This window comes from Pseudorca crassidens, chromosome 9, assembly GCF_039906515.1.
Source record: "Pseudorca crassidens isolate mPseCra1 chromosome 9, mPseCra1.hap1, whole genome shotgun sequence".
NCBI classification, from domain to species: Eukaryota; Metazoa; Chordata; class Mammalia; order Artiodactyla; family Delphinidae; genus Pseudorca; species Pseudorca crassidens.
This window is the reverse complement of record NC_090304.1, coordinates 73,810,814-73,835,151: the sequence shown is the minus strand read 5'-3', so window position 1 is coordinate 73,835,151 and position 24,338 is coordinate 73,810,814.

The window sequence follows — 24,338 nt, the reverse complement described above, 5'->3', positions numbered from 1 at the left end:
AGAGAGAGAGAGAGAGAGAGGGAGAGAGAAAGAGAGAGAGGAACTAATGAAATTGGACAAAAGCCTGCAAATAGTTTTCTCAAACATTAATGCCCTCAGAAAACAGCCACCTCAAAGGCAATTCTCTAAAACCAGAGAGGCAGTGTCATTGGTTCTGTGAATGTCAGTTAGAGTCTCCTTTTGGCTACATCAGTGCTGGCTCAATGGGTCAGCAAACATAATTGCCATTGTGGCAGAGATGGAGGCTTCACACTAGTTCAACAGCATGAGGTCCACCTTATCTAGGCTGATCTAGCTACTGTCACTGCTAGCAGCAGAGACAAATATTGAGCCCTAGACATGACATAATTCCTTGAGAAGAACTATTATCTACTTGAAGACATAATTAATCATATCTCTTCCAACCCGGAGAATGTAGCAATTCACTCTTACCCAGAAGCAATTCCTACTACAAAATGAGTTTGCCTTCCACTAACAGTACTAACATATGACAGATAATAATTCATGTGTTGATATCATCCCATGCTATATTGCTCAGCTCTAAGAACCATTAATGGTAAAAGAATACCCTTTTAATAGGCACAACTGTCTTATTATATAACCAGTATTCACAAAACAACAAGGCTAATGATATAATGCAATAGTCTATTCAGGCTCACTCAGGATGTCAGCTTGAATACAGCAACATGGCAGGGTAACAATATGATCCTTCAAGGTATGGTAAATATGCCAAACCACCACCTAATACATAGTGCTATGTCTCTGTTAGTGAGAATTCATAAGTTTGTGAATTAACAGGAAAGAACTGGCATTCTCTAGTAGTTGCTGTTGGTTATATGTAATGAAGAATCTGACTCTATCTTTTAATGTTTGACACTGATGAAAGCTACTTTGCTCAGAAACGCCTAGAGGGCTATGCCCTATTCCTGGACTGACCCCAGTCAATGACTGAATAAAATGGGGTACAGAAGTTCAGCCTCATTTCCTCTAAGTAAGACAACTCTGTGGTACCATTCATTTTTCATAATTTTCCATTGGATCAGGTTGAGACTCGACTTAAGCTGAATCCATTATGTTTGCCTAACTTCTTTCTCTTCCTTCTTCTGCTTCCCTCACTCCCTTATAGGTTTCCCATTAAGAATACACAATCAATCAATCATTGAGAATCTATTGCACAAGAGCCTCTTCTCAGGCTCTGCTTCTTGAGAACTTGAGGTGAAATAGTTCATAACACAAATGGTCCTAGGAAATATACACTAGGAATAGCATTCTAAAGTTTGTTCACTCTCTGGCCACATAACAATGAGAACCTTATCACTTGTGAATGGTGAAATATTGATGATACCTGGCATGCTAAAGAAGTACAATTGCTAAAACTTTCTCACTTAGTGAAATGGAAGGGGATGCAAGTGGAAAGGGATTCACAATTTGGTACAATATCCGAGTCATTTGAGAGGTGAGGGAGAAAGAATAATTATAAAGACTATGGTTATTTCTGAGTATAATTTTTGTTTTTAATAGAGTAAATGATTGGCTCAAATGAACTAATGCCCTATATAAGGCAAAGTATGAGCACCAAATATATTTGATGGCATTTGAAGAGACTCTCATCTCCTAGAGCCAGATGAAAGACAGAGCTGAGACTGGGCACATAATTAATTGCAAGAATGGCTGAATTTAAGAGGAGGCTAATTTTTCAGCCAATGTTAAGCATTTTATGCCAAACTCAGGGGCCTGCTGTTGTAACTGGGCTATCTGGGTAGACTCAAGATCACTGAGGTCTCCAATTACACTGAACTCTCTGGGCTTTCAGAAGTTGTCCATTTTCTTTGTCAGGTGATAGTGGTCTCTGGTTTGATTAAAGACTGGAGAGGTATCTTATAAAACAATGTTTTTCTCCCTCAGGATCTGCTCTTATTTTTTCCACTGGCCACCAGACAATTAAATAGAACCATATCTAAGCATGAGCCAACTGGGAAGCAATAGGACTTCTAAGGGATTTGAATGATTATATTCCAAAAGTTCTGTAGTGTCTGGCTAACATGCCCTGGCAAGACCTCGGAGAGTTTGCATGGGAGTAAATCTCTGAGGGTGCTGAATATAGAAGCGAAAAATATAAAGCTGGGTTAGGGAGATTTTATCAATATGGAGAATTATCCCTTGACACAAGATTTAGTATTTTGTTAAGGGCGCTGGGAGACAGTTCTAATGTCCTTCTGGTGTGACTGATTGGAAAAGACGAAGAAACCTATTAAATTATTATGGGTGCCAAAACTTGGTAAAACACGAAAGATGGGAACAAAGGCTTGAAGAAATAGGCATGCTAAAATGGGCACTATATAAAACCAAAGTACCAGAGACTGAGGTTGCTCTTCAAGAGGGCTGGGAGGATTTATTTTTTTTTTTGTTTGCCAAGTGATAAGGAATATGCTAAGTGTGGGTACCAGTGCTTTTGAGAAATCCAGTAGTGGCTGTCCTCCATAGTCAACTGGATATAATCTCTTGCCCATCTGAATTGCAATAGCATTTGATTACGTGTTGTTTATGTGAACGTAACTAAATCAAACATGCTATATTATTATCTGTTTTTTATTCTTCTGTATCCTCCTGTTTGACTCTGAGCACTTAGCACTATTCCTGTTACATTGTAACTGTGTGCAAACACATCGTGGTTAAACTTTTAAATATGAAATCAATTTATATCACCTGAAACACCAAACATTGTATCTTGAAAATAGTAGGCACTCAATAATAAATAATTGTTAGAATAAACAAGTGCTACACTACCAAATGAATCATCCTGCAATACCATTATCATAACATTAGAGCTCTATACAAAAATGTAAAATGGTTTCTATTAAGTTGGAGAATAAAATTAAAGTCTTTTGTGTTATAGTCAGAGCATTCCAACATCTGTTCTTAACTTTTGCATCGGTTCCTAAACATATCTAGGCTCATTTTTTACTTCTACTCTAAATTAACCTTGTGCTTGAACCAAAGAAACTTTTTTCACTCTACCCCAAATATCCTCTGCACTTTCCTCTGTCTTAAAATTTGTGCATGCTTTTATTTTACCTTCATAACCGGTATCCAACCAGCAAAAAAAAAAAAAAAAAAAAAAAGTCAGGAGATAAATAATTAACAATATAATTACTTTATGCCTTGCAGCAAGTAAATTCATCCCTGTGGCTCCCCAGTGTATGTGTGTGTATATGTATGTTGCAAAGAGTGGGGCATGAGGACATAGGTCAATCATTCTTACAGCATTTTACAAATATCAACTTTCTCCTTCCTTTTATCCTTACTTGCTCTCTTGAACCTGAGCTTCAGAGATGCTTCCCTGCTTCACTGTTTTGTCATTATTTAAAATATCCAAGAGCCACTATAAGAACTGATATGTTCCCTCTCCACTATCTGTACTTTGATTTCACTGGCATTTTTTGTCCAAGTAAAACTCTTTGATTCTAATTTTCAACATGGAAACAGTCCATTATAAAATTCATAAACTATCAAATAGAATTAACTAAACTATAAAAGAAAAGTATTATTCTTGGAACACTAGTAAGACAAGAATTTCTCCCAGATGTCAATATAATGAAGACGTCATGTGATTTAAGAAAATTGTCCTGAACATCATCCTTAAGAAATAAGGAATGAGTTTGCTAGAAGGGTTAATTTCAATAAAGCTTAATATATTAGACTAATAGCAACAGACAAAAGTATAGTTCAGAATTAGTAGCTGTATGGGGGCCCAGTCCAGTTACCAGCTCTTTATTAATCTAATTATACTTAGTCTCATACTTTTATCAGACACTAATTATCTTCCTCTCACGTTAACAGTAGTTTCCATTACTTCTCATCTACCTGGATGTTTGTAATTTCCAATTACAGTTTTGGTTGAGTTTTGGTAACTGCTCTTGCAATGACCTCTCTTCAGATGTGACTCCAATCATCCATCATGATTCACTTTAAGTCCAATTTCTTCAAGGATTATATTTTTAAACTTGCAGATAACATTGACAAAAGTTCTCTCATTGACCAAGTTTTAACCAGAATTTTCTGAATCCTCTCCTCAACCAGGCCTCAACTTTCTGACTTTCTCCTTCATATTTGCATTGCCCAATTTTAGCAAGAATCTGTTAAATTGGTTTAGCCAGAATCCCCCAACCTCAGTATCTGCTAACCGTTGATATCTGGCCAAATTCCTATCCCTCATCATCCCACAGGTGATATCTCACTACTCTGGCCTGCTTTCAGCAAGAATTCTGTTAGGTCACCTCAGCAAAGAAATGCCTCTTAGTAATTTTTCATCTACTGACCTCCACCCTGCTCCTTGGAGTTTATAAACTCTCACTTTTTCTTGTATTCAGAATTGAGCCCTGTTCTATACTGAGGACTGTTTTTCCCTATTGCAAGTCCTGAATAAAATCTGTTTTTACCACTTTAACTACTATCCAGCTCTTTTTTTCTTTGACATCTGAAGTTTTGAAATCTAGTAGTTGTCATCGTTTATCATCTTCTAAAATTAATGTTTCCATTTTCAAGTGCATCCTTGTGTCATTCTTAAAAGTGGATTGTAAGCCTTAACAGAAGTAAACATTAATTAATAATTTACTTATTCATTGGCTGAGGATGGTACTGCATTTCCTCTAAAACCAACATATCTCTCATGAAGATTGACTGCCAATTATTATGACTTTGGTTTTTCAAACAACTTTGTAAAGGCTTTCAAGAACTTCCTTCTACTACCAGTGTTACTACTGTTAATGACAATAACAGTATTATTAATAACACCTGCATTTAATAATGGCAAAGTAAATATCAGCACTATACTAAGAACTCTACATTTATGATTTCCTTTAATATTCCAATAACTCTATTAGTTTGCTATTCTTATGCCATGTATAGTGCACTGCTTTGTAATAACTGTGCAACCTAGGGAGAGACGGAGGGAGGGAGAGAGAGAGAGATCAGCATCAAAATCTATTAGCCCAGACTACATGTTCATCTTTTATTTTCTATTTGATTAGCATAAAACTACCCTATGCTAATTTATTACCTACTTTCATGTGTATTCTGTATTTTGTCTAGAGAAGAAATATATCACTGCTGATAACAAAAAACATCAAAACTGATTTTTTTCCTTCCTCCCTTCTTTCCTCCCTCCCTCCCTCACTCCCTTCATACTTCCTCTCTTCCTTACTTCCTTTCTTGCTTTTGGGGAAAAAAAACATGCCATCCCATTACATACAAGCAACTTACTTGAGTCAAATCTGAAGGCTCTGTAATTTTTCAGGATTATTTTGAATCACAGTCAGCTGAAACTTTTTTTCTGTTCTATTTGGCATAAGACTCTACACAGGCACTTTTCAAAGTAATAATGTAACAAAAAGCTCGTGTAAATTTACATTGCTTTTTTTCAGATGCCACATCCAAAAAACGACTTCCTACTTTCTTGGCAAGATTGATGGTACATATCCAATTTTAGATATTGTGAATCAGCCAGCTTAGTATGAGAGGAGACTGAGACACTTACATGCAATAAAAATATTTTTGCCCAATGTGCCCTGATTGACCAAAAATGTAGCATTCCATTTGGGAAAAAATGTGATAGACTGTGCTTAAAGTTTTGGAATCCTCACCCATACTAGTGTGACCACTCTAGGTGATCTCCCTGTGCTATGCAGCTGCTTCCCACTCTCTCTATTTTACATTTGGTAGTGTATATATGTCAATGCCACTAACAAACTTCGTCCCAGTTTACCCTTCCAACTCCCCATGTCCTCAAGTGCATTCTCTACATCTGCGTCTTTATTCCTGTCATGCACATAGATTCTACAGAACCATTTTTTTTTTAGATTCCATAGATATATGTATTAGCATACAGTATTTGTTTTTCTCTTTCTGACTTAATTCACTCTGTATCACAGTCTCTAGGTCCATCAACCTCACTACAAATAACTCACTTTCATTTCTTTTTACAGCTGAGTAATATTCCATTGTATGTATGTGCCACAACTTCTTTATCCATTCATCAGTCGATGGACACTTACATTGCTTCCATGTCCTGGATATTGTAAATAGAGATGCAATGAACATTGTGGTACATGACTCTTTTGAATTATGGTTTTCTCGGGGTATATGCCCAGTAGTGGAATTGCTGGGTTGTATGGTACTCCTATTTTTTGATTTTTAAGGAAGCTCCATACTGTTCTCCATAGTGACTGTATCAATTTACATTCCTACCAGCAGTGCAAGAGGGTTTCCTTTTCTCCACACCATCCCCAGCATTTATTCTTTGTAGATATTTTCATGATGGCCATTCTGTCTGGTGTGAGGTGATACCTCACTGCAGTTTTTTTTGTTTGTTTTGTTTTGTTTTGTTTTTAACATCTTATTGGGGTATAATTGCTTTGCAATGGTGTATTATTTTCTGCTTTATAACAAAGTGAATCAGTTATACATATACATAAGTTCCCATATCTCTTTTCTCTAATGATTAGTGATGTTGAGCATCCTTTCATGTGTTTGTTGGCAATATGTATATCTTCTTTGCAGAAATGTGTATTTAGGTCTTCTTCCCATTTTTGGATTGTGTTGTTTGTGGTTTTTATATTGAGCTGCATGAACTGCTTGTCAATTTTGGAGATTAATCCTTTGTCAGTTGCTTCATTTGCAAATATTTTCTCCCATACTGAGAGGTGTCTTTTCATCTTCTTTATATTTTCCTTCTCTGTGCAAAAGCTTTTAAGTTTCATTAGGTCCCATTTGTTTATTTTTGTTTTTATTCACATTTCTCTAGGCGGTGGGTCAAAAAGAATCTTGCTGTGATTTATGTCATAGAGTGTTCTGCCTATGTTTTCCTCTAAGAATTTGATAGTGTCTGGCCTTATATTTAGGTCTTTAATCGACTTTGAGTTTATTTTTGGGTATGGTGTTAGGGAGTGTTCTAATTTCATTCTTTTAAATGTAGCTGTCCAATTTTCCCAGCAACATTTATTGAAGAGGCTGTCTTTTCTCCATTGTATATTCTTTCCTCCTTTGTCAAAGATAAGGTGACCATATGTGCATGGCCTTATCTCTAAGCTTTCTATCCTGTTCCATTCATCTATATTTCTGTTTTTGTGCCAGTACCATACCGTCTTGATTACTGTAGGTTTGTAGTATAGTCTGAAGTCAGGGAGCCTGATTCCCCCAGCTACATTTTTCTTTCTCAAGATTACTTTGGCTATTTGGGGTCTATTGTGTTTCCATACAAATTGTGAATTTTTTTGTTCTAGTTCTGTGAAAAATGCCATTAGTAGTTTGATAGGGATTGCATTGAATCTGTAGATTGCTTTAGGTAGTATAGTCATTTTCACAATGTTGATTCTTCCAATCAAAGAACATGGTGTATCTCTCCATCTGTTTGTATCATCTTTAATTTCTTTCATCAGTACCTTATAGTTTTCTGCATACAGGTCTTTTGTCTCCTTAGGTAGGTTTATTCCTAGGTATTATATTATTTTTGTTGCAATGGTAAATGGGAGTGATTCCTTAATTTCTCTTTCATATGTTTCATCATTAGTACGTAGGAATGTAAGAGAGTTCTGTGCATTAATTTTGTTTCCTGCTATTTTACCAAATTCATTGGTTAACTCCAGTAGTTTTCTGGTAGCATCTTTAGGATTCTCTATGTATAGTATCATGTCATCTGCAAAGAGTGATGGCTTACTTCTTTTCTGATTTGGATTCCTTTTATTTCTCTTTCTTCTCTGATTGCTGTGGCTAAAACTTCCAAAACTATGTTGAAAAATAGTGGTGAGAGTGGACAACCTTGTCTTGTTCCTGATCTTAGAGGAACTAGTTTCAGATTTTTCAACATTGAGAAAGATACTGGCTGTGGGTTTGTCATATATGGCCTTTATTATGTTGAGGTGTTCCCTCTGTGCCTACTTTATGGAGGGTTTTTATCATAAATGGTTGTTGAATTTTGTCAAAAGCTTTTTCTTCATCTATGGAGATGATCATATGGTTTTTCCTCCTTCAATTTGTTAATTTGGCTTTTCGCATTGATTGATTTGACTATATTGAAGAATGCTTGCATTCCTGGGATTAACCCTGCTTGATCATGGTATACAATCCTTTTAATGTGCTGTTGGATTCTGTATACTTGTATTTGTTAAGGATTTTTGCATCTATGTTCATCAGTGATATTGGCCTGTAGTCTTCTTTCTTTGCGACATAGTTTTCTGGTTTTGGTGTCAGGGTGATGGTGGCCTCATAGAATGAGTTTGGGAGTGTTCCTCCCTCTGCTCTATTTTGAAAGAGTTTGAGAAAGATAGGTGTTAGCTCTTCTCTAAATGTTTGATAAAATTCTCCTGTGAAGCCGTCTGGTCCTGGGCTTTCTTTTGTAGGAAGATTTTTAATCACAGTCTCCATTTCAGTGCTTGTGATGAGTCTGTTTATATTTTCTACTTCTTCCTGGTTCAGTCTCAGAAGTTTGTCCTTTTTTAAGAATTTATCCATTTCTTCCAGGTTGTCCATTTTATTGGCATAGAGTTGCTTGTAGTAATCTCTCATGATCTTCTGTATTTCTGCAGTGTCATTTGTTACTTCTCCTTTTTCTTTTCTAATTCTACAGATTTGAGTCTTCTGCCTTTTTTTCTTCATGAGTCTGGCTGGTGGTTTATCAATTTTGTTTATCTTCTCAAAGAACCAGCTTTTAGTTTGATTGATCTTTTCTATTGTTTCCTTCATTTCTTTTTCATTTATTTCTGATCTGAACTTTATGATTTCTTTCCTACTGCTAACTTTGGGATTCTTTTGTTCTTCTTTTTCTAATTGCTTTATGTGTAAGGTTAGGTTGTTTATTTGAGATGTTTCTTATTTCTTGAAGTAGGATTGTATTGTTATAAACTTCCCTCTTAGAACTCCTTTTGCTGCATCCTATAAGTTTTGTGTTGTTGTGTTTTCATTCTCATTTGTTTCTAGGTATTTTTTGATTTCCTCTTTGATTTCTTCAGTGATCACTTCATTATTAAGTAGTGTATTGTTTAGCCTCCATGTGTTTGTATTTTTTACAGATTTTTTTTTCCCTGTAATGGATATCTAATCTCATAGTATTGTGGTAGGAAAAGATACTTGATTTGATTTCAATTTTCTTATAATTACCAATGCTTGATTTGTGACCCAAGATATGATCTATCCTGGAGAATGTTCCAGGAGCACTTGAGAAGAATGTGTAATCTGCTGTTTTTGTATGGAATGTCCTATAAATATCAATTAAATGCATCTTGTTTAAGGTATCATTTAAAGTTTGTGTTTCCTTATTTATTTTAATTTTAGATGATCTGTCCAGAGGTGAAAGTGGGGTTTTAAAGTCCCCTACTATGATTGTGTTACTGTCGATATCCCCTTTTATGGCTGTTAACATTTCTCTTATGTATTGAGGTACTCCTAAGTAGGGTGCATAAATATTTACAATTGTTATATCTTCTTCTTGGATTGATCCTCTGATCATTATATAGTGTCCTTCTTTGTCTCTTGTAACAGTCTTTATTTTGAAGTCTATTTTGTCTGAAATGAGAACTGCTACTCTAGCTTTCTTTTAGTTTGCATTTGCATGTAATATCTTTTTCCTTCCCCTCATTTTCAGTCTGTATGTTTCCTGGGTCTGAAGTGGGTCTCTTGTAGACAGCATATATATGGATCTTGTTTTTGTATCCATACAGCCAGTCTATGTCTTTTGGTGGGAGGATCCAATCCATTCACATTTAAGGTCATTATCAATATGTATGTTCCTATTACCATTTTCTTTATTGTTTTGGGTTTGTTATTGTAGATCTTTTCCTTCTCTTCTTGTTTCTTGTCTAGAGAAGTTCCTTTAGCATTTGTTGTAAAAGCTGGTTTGGTGGTGATGAATTCTCTTTGCTTTTCCTTGGCTGTAAAGGTTTTAATTTCTCCCTCAAATCTGCATGAGATCCTTGCTGGGTAGAGTAATCTTAGTTTTATATTTTCCCTTTCATCACTTTAAATATATCCTGCCCCTTATGGGGATTCCCTTGTATGTTATTTGTTGTTTTTACCCTGCTGCTTTTAATAGTTTTTGTATTTAAGTTTTGATAGTTTGATTATATGTGTCTTGCCATGTTTCTCCTTGGATTTGTCCTGTATGGGACTCTCTGAGCTTCCTTCTCATATTAGGGAAGTTTTCAACTATATTATCTTCAAATATTTTTTCAGTCCCTCTCTTCTTCTCTTCTTCTGGGATCCCTATAATTCGAATGTTAGTGTGTTTAATTTTGTCCCAGAAGTCTCTGAGTCTATCCTCAATTATTTTCATTCCTTTTAATTTATTCTGCTCTGCGTTTGTTATTTCCACTCTTTTATCTTTCAGGTCAGTTATCCGTTCATCTACCTCAGTTATTCTGCTATTGATTCCTTCTAGAAAATTTTTAATTTCATTTATTGTGTTGTTCATCATTGCTTGTTTGCTCTTTAGTTCATCTAGATCCTTGTTAAATGTTTCTTGTTTTTTCTCCATTCTATTTCCAAGATTTTGGATCATGTTTACTATCATTACTCCGAATTATTTTTCAGGTAGACTGCCTATTTCCTCTTCATTTTTTTGGTCTGGTGGGTTTTTACCTTGCTCCTTCATCTGCTTTGTGTTTCTCTGTCTTCTCATTTTGCTTAGCTTACTGTGTTTGGGGTCTCCTTTTCACAGGCTTCAAGATGTATTTCCCATTGTTTTTTGTGTCTGCCCACAGTGGGTAAGTTTGGTTCAGTGGGTTGTGTAGTCTTCTTGGTGGAGGGGACTTGTGCCTGTGTTCTGGTGGATGAGTCTGAATCTTGTCTTCCTGGTGGGCAGGACCATGTCCAGTGGTGTGTTTTGGTTGTCTTTGACCTTATTATGATTTGGGGCAGCCTCTCTGCTAATCAGTGGGTTTTAGTTCCTGTCTTGCTAATTTTTTTTGGTTTAGCATGTCCGGCACTGTAGCTTGCTACTTGTTGAGTGGAGTTGGGTCTTAGCATTGACATAGCAATTTCTGAGAGAGGTTTTTTTCCATTTGATATTAAATGAAGCAAGGAGGTCTCTGGTGGACTAATGTCATGAACTAGGCTCTCCCACCTCAGAAGCTCAGGCCTGACACCCAGCTGGAGCACCAAGACCCTGTCAGCCACCCAATCATTTTCTTGAGGAGCTTCTTGCCTTTTAGGAAGTCTGAGGTCTTCTGCCAGCATTCAGTAGGTGTTCTGTAGGAGTTGTTCCACATGTAAATGTATTTCTAATGTATTTGTGGGGAGGTAGTTGATCTCCATGTCTTACTCTTCCACCACCCTGAAAGTCCCCCCCAATCATTCATTATTATACAAACACTTTCAAATAATAAAAATAGGCAGCAATCCCTAACTCATTTTTTAAAGCTGCTATGTCTTGAATACCAAAACCAGATAGGTAGAGTACAAGAAATGGTTATATAGGTCAATCTCACTTGTAAATATAGATACAATAAACCTAAATCATTACTAGCAAACCACATCAATGTATTAAAAAGATGATGCATCATGTTCAGCTTGAGTTTATCCTAAGACAACAAATATACTTTATCTTAGAAGAATATTTGCGTGTGTGTGTCTGTAATTTGTGTTATTAATAGATGAAAAGTGATCATAATTAATGCAGAAAATCATTTTATTTAGTATATTACCCATTCATTATAAAAATTCTTAGCACATTAAGGATAAACCTTACATTCTTAACCTCATAAAGGACATCTAATCAAAACTTGCAGCAAACATTATTCTAAATAAAAGTATGAATTAAGAAATTAAGTTTTCTGTGGCTGCATTAAGAAATTACCATAAACTAGGTTACGTACAACAACAGATGTTCCCTCACAACTCTGGAGGCCAGAAGTCTGAAATCATTGTTACTAAACTGAAATCATGGTTTCAAAAGGACTGTGCTCCCTCCAGATGTATTTACCTCTTATACCTTCTAATGGCTGTTGTCATTCCCTGACTTGTGGCAGCTTCATTGCTCATATTGCCTTATCCTCATCTATGTGTCAAATGTGTCTCTACCTCTGTCTTAGAAGGACATATATAATTGTATTTATGGTCCACATTGATAAACTGAGACTTTCTCTCCACTCAAAATCCTTAACTTAATCACATCTGCAAAGAACACTTTTTTTGCCATATAACACTCATAGGTTCCTTTGATTAGGGCATAGATGTTTTGTAGACTATTTTTAAGCCTACCACAAGAAATATAGAATTATCTTAAACAAGAAGAAAGATTTGTTCTTAAGTATCTTATTTTTTGTAATTGATAATATTTTTGGTTTTCTCTTATTATTTTACATGTTTTATCTGTTTGATCCCAACTACCATCATTGCACTGTACATTGCTTTGGGTAAATAATGCAAGACCAGGTAAATAAGTACATATTATAAGGACTTGAATAGAAGAAACAAAACTGTATCTGTCACAGATGATATGACTGCTTGCCCAGAGATAAACCCACACAAATATGGTCAATTAATCTATGATGAAGGAGGAAAGGATGTACAATGGAAAAAAGACAGTCTCTTTGAAAAGTAGTGTTGGGAAAACTGGACAGCTACATGTAAAAGAATGAAATTAGAACACTCCTTAACACCATACACAAAAATAAACTCAAAATGGGTTAAAGACCTAAATGTAAGGGCAGACACTAGAAAACTCTTCAAGGAAAACATAGGAAGAACACTCTTTCACATAAATCACAGCAAGATCTTTATGATCCACTTCCTAGATTAATAGAAATAAAAACACAAATAAACAATTGAGACTGAATGAAACTTAAAAGCTTTTGCAAGGCAAAGGAAACTACAAACAAGACAAATAGACAACCCTCAGGATTGGAGAAAATATTTTCAAATGAATGAAGGACAAAGAATTAATCTCCAAAATATGTAAACAGCTCATGCAGCTCAATATTAAAAAAACAAACAACCCAATCAAAAAATGGGTAGAAGGCCTAAATAGACATCTTTCTGCAAAGAAGACATACAGATGGCCAATAAGCATATGAAAAGCTGCTCAACATCACTAATTATTAGAGAAATTCAAATAAAAACTACAATGAGATATCATCTCACACCAGTCAGAATGGCCATCATCAAAAAATCTAGAAACAACAAATGTTGGAGAGGGTGTGGAGAAAAGTGAACCCTCTTTCACTGTTGGTGGTAATGTAAATTGATAGAGTCACTATGGTCAACAGTATGGAGGTTCCCTAAAAAATGAAAAATACAATTACCATGTGACCCAGCAATACCACTACCAAGCATATACCCAGAGAAAAGCATAATTCATAAAGACACATGCACCCCAATGTCCATTGCAGCACTATTTACAATAGCCAGGTCATGGAAACAACCTAAATGCCCATTGACAGACGAATGGATAAAGAAGATGTGGTACATATATACAATGAAAATTACTCAGCCATAAAAAGGAATGATATTGGATCATTTGTGGAGATGTGGATGGATCTAGAGACTGTCATAAAGAGTGAAGAAAGTCAGAAAGAGAAAAGCAAATATTGTATATCAACACATATATATGGAACCTAGAAAACTGGTACAGTTGAACCTGTTTGCAGTGCAGAATTTGAGACAGTGATATAGAGAACAAACTTATAGCCAACAAAGGAGGAAAGTGGTGGTGACGGGGGTGGGGGGGATGGTGGTGTGAGGTATTGAGAATTTAGGATTGACATATATACAACAATATGTATAAAATGGATAACTAATAAGAAATTGCTGTATAAAACAATAAATAAATAAAATTAAAAAAAATGAATCTAAATACCTATTTTTTAAACTTGAGTTTTATTAAATGTCTGGATTAAGAAAAATAAGCAAAAAGCAATTACATCTTTCCAGACAGGGATCAAACAGTTAAAAAAATAATAGTAATAAAATTAACAACAACATACTCTTCTAATCTGCCTGCTAGACCTCTTCTGTTCTCCAAAGAAAGGTGACCTTGCCTGACAATACACTCTTTTCTTGTTGTGTCCCCTTTCTGCCCATAAAAGCCTTCCATATTGTAAAGGCCTTTGTAGCTTTTACCTGTTTTCTAAGCAAAATGCTTCCTGATTCATAAATCAATGAACAAAGACAATAAGATCTTTACATTTACTCCATCGAATTTTGTATTTTAACAGATTCAGTGGCAGTGGTGGGACCAAAGGAAACTTCTGACCTTTCAGAGACAACAAGAAATACAGTCATGTATCTGAGAACCTTTTTGATTTCTCTATTTTTCTCAGTTTTTCTGAAGGCCATGGGTAAATTCCTCTCAGTTCAGAGCTCTACTCTGCATTCAGCTCCCAATCTAATTGGCTTTCCAGTCAGTTCCCTATTTGGAATCACAAGTTACACACTGGGAACTGCTAGTAGTAAGATCACAATTCCCCATTAGATTGGAAACCCCAGTCCTTGATTCTGCTTCCAGATTTCACATTGGGAACTGCTGGTGGCAACTGAGTTCCCTGTTTGTTTGGAATTATCCTGTGGTACCCACTCTATAGGGTGTACTTGTTCAATACATTACCTGAGCCCCAGTTCCACATTGGAAATTGCTAGTGTTGCACACATGGTCTTATCTTTGCCAGGCCATGGTATCATCTCTTGGTTATTGCTGGTTAAGGTGCATTTCTTGGTTAAGGTACAAGTTAATTTGTCTGTTTAGTTAGATAAAGTTTACTGCTAGTGTGAATCTTGGCTTGGAAGCAAAAACAAACCAAAATCAAACAAACAAACAAAATCCTGCACAAATTGAGAGGCATGGATCAAGCACTTAGAAGGTGTTAGAGTGCTCACCAACTAACTCAAGAACTCCTGTATTAGGATAAGTTGGTCATGGAATGCATTAAATTGACACTAGGTCACCTGCCAATATCAAGAAAATTTCTGCAAAATGAGGCAAACTGTAAAACACCACACATTCTCCAATGTAGCAACACAATGCCCTTAGGTATTTAATTTGGCTTTGAGAGACCCAAAGGCTTAGCTAATTAATTAATTAATTAAATGGGATCCTTGAGTTCCAAAGAGCCAAGTGTGTAAATTTCTGGCACACCTGCTTATTTTATGTCTAAAAATTATTTTCCAGAAGCTATAAATATCTATAGAAATGGCAAAATCTTACTAAAAACTACCTAGAATTACAGTGGCCATGATGGGGAATGTTCCAGTTAGATAAAATTGTTCATTTAAGAAGTGCATTTAAAAGCAAACGTTTCAGGAGACCTTCAAGATGGGGGAGGAGTAAGACATGGAGATCACCTTCCTCCCCAAAATTACACCAGAAATACATCTACATTTGGAACAACTCCTACAGAATACCTACTGAACTCTGGCAGAAGACTTCAGACTTCCTGAAAGATATATATATATTTTTCCTTTTTCTCCTTTCCTGAGTGTGTATGTGTATGCTTTGTTGTGTGATTTTGTCTGTATATCTTTGTTTTTACCATTTGTCCTAGGGTTCTGTCTGTTCATTTTGTTTGTTTGTTTTTTTCTTGTTTTGTTTTATTTTATTTTTTTTAAATTACATTTTAATTTTTCTATTTGTATTTTAATACTTTTTTTTTTCCTTTTCTTTCTTTCTTTCTTTCTTTCTCCCTTTTCTTCTGAGCCATGTGGCTGACAGGGCATTTGTGCTCCATCCAGGTGTCAGGTCTGTGCCTCTGAGGTGGGAGAGTTGAATTCAGGACATTGGTACACAAGAGACCTCCTGGCTCCATGTAATATCAAATAGCAAAAGCTTTCCCAGAGATCTCCATGTCAACGCTAAGGCTCAGCTCCTCTCAAGGACCAGCAAGCTACAGTGCTGAACACCCTAAGCCAAAGAGCTAGCAAGACAGGAACACAACCTCAGCCATTAGCAGAGAGGCAGCCCAAAATCATAATAGAGTCACAGACACCCCAAAATGCACCACTGGACACGGTTCTGCCCACCAGAAACACAAGATCCAGCCTCATCTACCAGAACACAGACACAAGTCCCCTCCCCAGGAAGACTACACAATCAACTGAAACAACCTTAGCCACTGGGGGCAGATACCAAAAACAACAAGTTTGAACCTGCAGCCTGTGAAAAGTATACCCCAAACAGAGTAACTTAAGCAAAATGAGAAAACAGAAACACAGAGCAGATGAAGGAGCAAGGTAAAACCCCACCAGAACAAAAAATGAAGAGGAAATAGGCAGTCTACCTGAAAAATAATTCAGAGTAATGACAGTAAAGATGATCCAAAATCTTGGAAATAGAATAGAGAAAATACAAGAAATATTTAACAAAGACCTAGAAGAACTAAAGAGGAAACAAATGACATTGAACAACTCAATAAATGAAATTAAAAACTCTCCAGAAGGAATCAATAGCAGAATAACTGAGGTAGATTAGTGGATAAGTGACTTGGAAGATAAAATAGTGCAAATAACTAATGCAGAGCAAAAAAAAAAAAAAAAAAAAAAGAATGAAAAGACTTGAGGACAGGACAGTCTCAGAGACATCTGGGACAACATAAAACACACCAACATTCGAATTAGATTGTCCCAGAAAAAGAATAGAAAAAGAGAGGGACTGAGAAAATATTTGAAGTGATTATAGTTGAAAACTTCCCTAATATGGGAAAGGAAATAGTCAATCAAGTGCAGAGTCCCATACAGAATAAACCAAAGGAAAAACACACCAAGACACATATTGATCAAACTATCAAAATTAAATGCAAAGAAAAAATATTAAAAGCACCAAGGGAAAAACAACAGAAAACATACAAGGGAATTACCATAAGGTTAACAGCTGTTCTTTCAGCAGAAACTTAGCAAGCTAGAAGGGAGGAGCAGGACATATTTAAAGTGATGAAAGGGAAAAGCTTATAACCAAGATTAGTCTACCCAGCAAGGATCTCATGCAGATTTGATGGAGAAATTAAAACTTTTACATACAAGCAAAAGGTAAGAGACTTCAAAACCACCAAACCACCTTTACAACAAACGCTAAAGGAACTTGTCTGGGCAAGAAACATAAGAGAAGGAAAAAAATTATAATAAAAAACACCCAAAACAATTAAGAAAATGGTAATAGGAAAATACATATCAATGACTACCTTAAATGTAAATGGATTAAATGCTCCAAACAAAAGACATAGACTGGTTGAATGGATACAAAAACAAGACCCTTATATATATTGTCCACAAGAGACTCAATTCAGACCTAGGGACATATATAGACTGAAAGTGAGGGGGGAGAAAATATATTCCATGCAAATGGAAATCAAATGAAGCTGGAATAGCAATTATCATACAGACAAAATAGAATTTAAATAAAGAGTATTACAAGAGACAAAGAAGGACACTACATAATGATCAAGGGATCAATCCAAGAAAAAGATGTAACAATTGTAAATATTTATGCACCCAGAATAGGAGCACCTCAATACATACAGCAAATGCTAACAGCCATAAAAGGAGAAATTGACGGTAACCTAATTATAGTAGGGGACTTTAAAACCCCACTTTCACCACTAGACAGATCATTGAAATGAAAATAAATGAGGAAACACAAGCTCTTAATGATATATTGAACAAGATGGACTTAATTGATATTTATAAGACATTCCATCCAAAAACAACAGAATACAATTTCTTCTCAAGTGCTCCCAGAATATTCTCCAGGAGAGATCATATCTTGGGCAACAGATCAAGCCTTGGTAATTTTAAAAAGATTACAATTGTACCAAGTATATTTTCTGACCACAACCATATGAGACTAGACATCAGCTACAAAAAAATACCTGTAAAATATACAAACACATAGAGGTTAAACAATACACTACTAAATAACCAAGAGATCACAGAAGAAATCAAAGAGGAAATCAAAAAATTACCTAGAAATGAAAGACAATGAAAACACAATGACCCAAAATCTATATGATGCAGGAAGAGCAGTTCTAAGACAGAAGTTTATAGCAATAAAATCCTACCTCAAGAAACAAGAAACATCTCAAATAAATAATCTAACCTTACACTTAAAACAATTAGAGAAAGAAGAAAAAAATCCCTAAAGTTAACAGAAGGAAAGAAATCATGAAGTTCATATCAGACATAAATTAAAAAGAAATGAAAGAAACAAGAGCAAATATCAATAAAACTAAAAGCTTGTTCTCTGAGAAGATAAACAAAATTGATAAACCAATAGACAGATTCATCAAGAAAAAAGGGGAGGGGCTTCCCTGGTGGCACAGTGGTTGAGAGTCTGTCTGCCAATGCAGGGGACACGGGTTCGTGCCCCAGTCCGGGAGGATCCCACATGCCGTGAAGCGGCTGGGCCCATGGGCCCGCTGAGCCTGCACGTCCGGAGCCTGTGCTCCGCAATGGGAGAGGCCACAACAGTGAGAGGCCCGTGTACCACAAAAAAAAAAAAAAAAAAAAAAAAAGAAGAAAAAAAGGGAGAAGATTCAAAACAATAGAATTAGAAATGAAAGAGGAGAAGTAACAACTGACATGGCAGAAATACAAAGGATCATGAGAGATTACTACAAGCCACTATATGCGAATAAAATGGACAACCTGGAAGAAATGGACAAATTCTTAAAAAAGCACAACCTTTAGAGACTGAACCAGGAAGAAATAGAAAATATATAGAGACCAATCACAAACACTGAATTTGAGGTTGTGATTAAAATTCTTCCAACAAACAAAAGCCCAGGATCAGCCCATTCACAAGGGAATGCTATCAAACATTTAGAGAAGAACTAACAGCTATCCTTCTCAAACTCTTCCAAAATATAGCAGAGGGAGGAACACACTCGAACTGATTCTATGAGGACACCATCACCCTGATACCAAAACCAGACAAATATGTCACAAAGAAAGGAAACTACAGGCCAATATCACTGATGAACATAGATGCAAAAATCCTCAACAAAATACTAGCAAACAGAATTCAACAACACATTAAAAGGATCGTACACCATGATCAAGTGGGGTATATCCCAGGAATGCAAGCATTCTTCAATATATGCAAATCAATCAATGTGATACACCATATTAACAAATTGAAGGAGTAAAACCATATAATCATCTCAATAGACACAGAAAAAATTTTGACAAAATTCAACACCCATTTATGATAAAAACCCTCCAGAAAGTAGTCATAGAAGGAACTTACCTCAACATCATAAAGGCCATATATGACAAACCCAGAGCCAACCTCATTCTCAATGGTGAAAAACTGAAAACATTTCCTCTAAGATTAGGAGCAAGACAAGGTTGTCTACTCTCACCACTATTATTCAACATAGTTTTGGAAGTTTTAGCCACAGCAATCAGAGAAGAAAAAGAAATAAAAGGAATCCAAATCAGAAAAGAAGTAAATTTGTAACTGTTTACAAACGACATGTTACTGTACATAGAGAATCTCAAATATGCTACCATAAAACTACTAGAGCTAATCAATGCATTGGTAAAGTAGCAGGATACAAAATTAATGCATTCCTATAAACTAATGATGAAAAAATTGAAAGAGATTAAGGAAATACTCTAATTTATCCTTGCAACCAAAAGAATATAATACCTAGGAATAAACCTAGAAAAGGATACAAATGACTGCTATGCAGAAAACTATAAGACACGGATGAAAGAAATTAAACGTGATACAAATATATGGAGACATATACCATGTTCTTGGATTGGAAGAATCAACATTGCAAAAATGACTATACTACCCAAAGCAATCTACAGATTCAATGCAATCCCTATCAAACTACCAATGGCATTTTTCACAGAACTATAACAAAAAATTTCACAATTTGTATTGAAACACAATAGACCCCAAATAGCTAAAGCAATCTTGAGAGAGAACAACGGAGCTGGGGGAATCAGGCTCCCTGACTTCAGACTATACTACAAAGCTACAGCAATCAAGACAGTATGGTACAGCCAGAAAAACAGAAATATAGATGAATGGAACAGGAGAGAAAGCCCAGAGATAAAGCCATGAACATATGGTCAACTTATATTTGACAAAGGTTGAAAGAATATACATTGGAGAAAACACAGCCTCTTCAATAAGTGGTGTTGGGAAAACTGGAGAGCTACATTTCAAGAGTGAAATTAGTACACTCCCTAACACCATACACAAAAATAAACTCAAAATTGATTAAAGACCTAAATATAAGGCCAGATACTATAAAACTCTTAGAGGAAAACATAGGCAGAACACTCTATGACATAAATCACAACAAGATCCTTTTTGACCCACCTCCTAAAGAAATGGAAATACAAACAAAAATAAACAAATGGGACCAAATGAAACTTAAAAGCTTTTGCACAGCAAAGGAAAACATAAACCAGATGAAAAGACACCCCTCAGAATGGGACGAAATATTTCCAAATGAAGCAACTGCCAAAGGATTAATCTCCAAAATACACAAGCAGCTCATGCAGCTCCATATCAAAAAAAACAAACAGCTCAATCCAAAAATAGGCAGAAGACCTAAATACACATTTCTGAAAAGAAGATATACAGATTTCCAACAAACACATGAAAGGACACTCAACATCAGTAGTCAATAGAGAAATGCAAATCAAAACTACAGTGAGATATCACCTCACATCAGTCAGAATGGCCACCTTCAAAATATCTACAAACAATAAATGCTGGAGAGGGTGTGGAGAAGAGGGAACCCTCTTGCACTGCTTGTGGGAATGTAAATTGATACAGCCACTATGGAAAACAGTATGGAGGTTCCTTAAAAATATTTAAAAAGTGCTACCATATGGCCTAGCAATCCCAGTACTGAGCATATGCCCTGAGAAAACCATAATTCAAAAAGAGTCATGTACAACAATGTTCATTGCAGCTCTATTTACAATAGCCAGAACATGGAAGCAACCTAAGTGTCCTTTGACAGATGAATGCATAAAGATGTGGCACATATGTACAATGGAATATTACTCAGCCATAAAAAAGAAACAAAACTGAGTTATTTGTAGTGAGGTACATGGACCAAGAGACTCTCATACAGAGTGAAGTTAAGTCAGAAAGAGAAAATCAGATACCATATCCTAACACGTATATATGGAATTAAAAAAAAAAAAAAACATGGTTCTGACGAACATAGTGACAGGACAGGAATAAAGACACTGACATAGAGAATGGACTTGAGGACATGAGGAGTGGGAATGGTAAGCTGGGACGAAGTGAGATAGTGACATGGACACATATACACTACCAAATGTAAACTAGATAGCTAGTGGGAAGAATCTACATAGCACAGGGTGATCAGCTCAGAGTTTTGTAACCACCTAGAGGGGTGGTATAGGGAGGGTGGGAGGGAGATGCAAGTTGGAAGATTTATGGGGATATATGTATATATATAGCTGATTCACTTTGTTATAAAGCAGAAACTAACCCACCATTGTAAAGCAATTATACTCCTATAAAGTTGTTAAAAAAAAAAAAAAGAAAAGATAGTATGGTACTGGCACAAAAACAGTAATATAGATCAATGGAACAGGGTAGAAAGCCCAGATATAAACCCACGCACCTATGGTCACCTTATTTTTGACAAAGTAGGCAAGAATATACAATGGATAAAAGACAGCCTCCTCAATAAGTGGTTCTGGGAAAACTGGACAGCTACATGTGAAAGACTGAAATTAGAACACTCCCTAACACCATACACAAAAATAAACTCAAAATGGATTAAAGACCTAAATGTAAGACCAGACACTATAAAACTCTTAGAGGAAAGCAGAGGCAGAACACTCTGTGACATAAATCATAGCAAGATCCTTTTTGACCCACCTCCCAGAGAAATGAAAATGAAAAGAAATGGGAGCTAATGAAACTTAAAAGCTTTTGAAAAGCAAAGGAAAACGTAAGACGAAAAGAGAACTCTCAGAATAGAAGAAAATATTTGCAAATGAAGCAAATGGCAAATGATTTATATCCAAAATTTACAAGCAGCTCATGCAGCTCTGTATCAAAAAAACGAAAAACCCAATCCAAAAATGGGCGGAAGATCTAAATAGACATGTCTCCAAAGAAGATATATAGATTGCCAACAAACACAGGAAAGAATGCTCATCATTAGTGATGATAACATCACTAATCATTAGAGAAATGCAAATCAAAACTACTATGAGGTATCACCTCACAGCAGTTAGAATGGCCATCATGAAAAGTCTACAGACAATAAATGCTGGAGAGGATACTGAGAAAAGGGAAACCTCTTGTACTGTTGGTGGGAATGTAAATTGATACAGCCACTATGGAGAACAGTATGGAGGATCCTTAAAAATCTAGAAATAAGACTATCACATGACCCAGAAATCCCACTACTGGACATATACGCTGATAAAACCATAATTCCAAAACAGTCATATACCACAATGTTCACTGCAGCTCTATTTACAATAACCAGGACAAGGAAACAACCTAAGTGTCCATCAACAGTTGAATGGATAAAGAGGATGTGACACATATATACAATGGAATATTACTCAGCCATAAAAAGAAACAAAATTGAGGTATTTGTAGTGAGGTGGACGGACCTAGAGTTTGTAAATCAGAGAGATTAAAACAAATACCATATGCTAATGCCTGTATATGGAATCTAAAAAAAAAAAAGAAAGATTCTGAAGAACCTAGGGGCAGGACAGGAATAAAGATGCTGATGTAGAGAATAGACTTGAGGACATGGGAAGGGGCAGGCATAAGCTGGGACAAAGTGAGAGAGTGGCATGGACATATATACTCTACCAAATGTAAAACAGATAGCTAGTGGGAAACAGCCACATAGCACAGGGAAATCAACTCGGTGTTTTGTGTCCACCTAGTGAGGTGTTATAGGGAGGATGGGAGGGAGATGCAAGAGGGAGGAGATGTGGGGATATATGTATACGTATAGCTGATTCACTTTGTTATAAAGCAGAAACTAACACACTATTATAAAGCACTTATACTCTAATAAAGATGTTTAAAAAAGAAATAAAAGCAAAGGTTCCCAAATCAAAGAAACAGAATGGAATACCTATTTTATTTGGTATCAAGAAAACTCCATAAAGCTAAAAAAAATCTTCATTGAAAATCTTCATTGCAAATAGCTAATAAAAATTAGACACATTACACACCTAAAACAAAAAACTATAAGACTGGCATAACTCTTACTGCTCCCCCCTACCCTCCTTTATTTGAATACTCATTTTAGTAATCCTCTTTCTGAATTGTCTTCCTAGTCTAAAGTGACTACAAGACTGTAAACAAAAGTCTGCCAAATTAGTAGCCTTACAGATACTCCCACATCTACCCTCAAAGGAGAGTCCTCTTATGAGCACCACCACCCCCAGATCTGAGGAGACACTGAAGGATTTTCTGGTAAACTGCTATGTTATTCCCTTAAACGGCAAAGAAAAACTAGTTAAAATTAGTGGAAAATCTTATCAGAATCTAATAAATACCAGAGCTACACTCTCTACTTTAAACCACACTTGGATCCTGTTAATAGTATCTTGAAAAACTCGCAGAAGCTGGGTAAGGTTGAGAATTCTTGCCAGAGTCAGCTTTTCTAAATCTCTCTCTGTAATCCCTGGAAGAGTGAGAGAGGAATAAAAATTCACGTTGTCCCTTCCTTTTCAAATCCAGGCCATTGGCTACTGATCTTTGGGAGTGGCTCTAGGTCTTTTGAAGATTAATATCTTTTTCATTCTCTTGAGGGCACATCTTGAGCCCAGGGTGTTGTTCAGTACTTCTGTAAGTGTTTAATGTTTATACTGGCTAGAAACTACAAAGTAGCTCTGTGATCATAAATTGACCAAGTTACAAAGCCTGCTAGATATTTTTTATGTCTTCTCCCCCAATCTAAAATAAAGCTGTATACCTGGGGGGTGGGGGATTTTTTTTAAGTACTTGTAAAAGAGTTTATGGGGGGGTAGATCTACCAATAATGTCATTTAAGTTGCAACTCAATTCATTAAGGAATTAAAGACACCTGTTATTTTCTTAAAAACTTTAACAAAACTAGAAATTCTGCTCTGTAGTCATTTCAATGTCCACTTATTCTTTTACTCATCCAAAAACCTTCCCTATTTATCTCAAAAGCCTTGTAAGTATTGCAAAAATTCTGTCCTGATGATACTGAAGTCCTTCTTGAAGGAACTTGCATTCTTTCCCTGTGCCTTTGAGATATAAATGTTCTACAAACTTCAGAAAATTATTCTTATCATAAGGAAAATGAAAGGAGTAAAGGTCATTTGAAACTCAGGCAAGTAAAAAATCTTAAGTG